Below are 358 nucleotides of genomic sequence, written 5' to 3'. Positions count from 1 at the left end.
CATCTCTGCCGGGACTCGAACCCGGAACCTCTGGATTAGAAGTCCAGCGCGCTCGTCCATTGCGCCACAGAGACCTCACCGCAAGCTCAGCATCAGGACCAGAGCTGAAAAAGCACATACCTTCTGCATCATTGCTGAGCAATTTCAGCATCCTGCTATTTCTGGGTAGCGTTGTTGGGAGGTAGAAGGAAAACCTGGAACCGGAGTCTTGTTTCCTCAATCCATCGAATGGATTCCTTTCCCTATCCCCCCCATCCTTTGCTTTAACGGGGAAGAAAGGGAGTGCATGTAGGAGGAAAATTCTATATATAATTCATTGGGTATTCTTCATCTCTGCCACAGAGAGAGGAAGAGACAG

General features: G+C 49.4%; 1 non-coding gene across 1 annotated transcript; it reads right to left on the bottom strand.

The window, feature by feature from the left end:
* TRNAR-UCU lies at positions 1–74 on the bottom strand. The gene has a single exon. It is a non-coding gene; the product is annotated as a tRNA-Arg (tRNA).
* Positions 75–358: the final 284 nt, after the last annotated feature.

The sequence above is a fragment of the Crotalus tigris genome, unplaced genomic scaffold (assembly GCF_016545835.1).
Source record: "Crotalus tigris isolate CLP2741 ecotype Arizona unplaced genomic scaffold, ASM1654583v1 scf7180000019553.37968852642:3898890, whole genome shotgun sequence".
Taxonomy (NCBI): Eukaryota; Metazoa; Chordata; class Lepidosauria; order Squamata; family Viperidae; genus Crotalus; species Crotalus tigris.
This window is presented reverse-complemented; position numbering and strand designations above follow the sequence as displayed.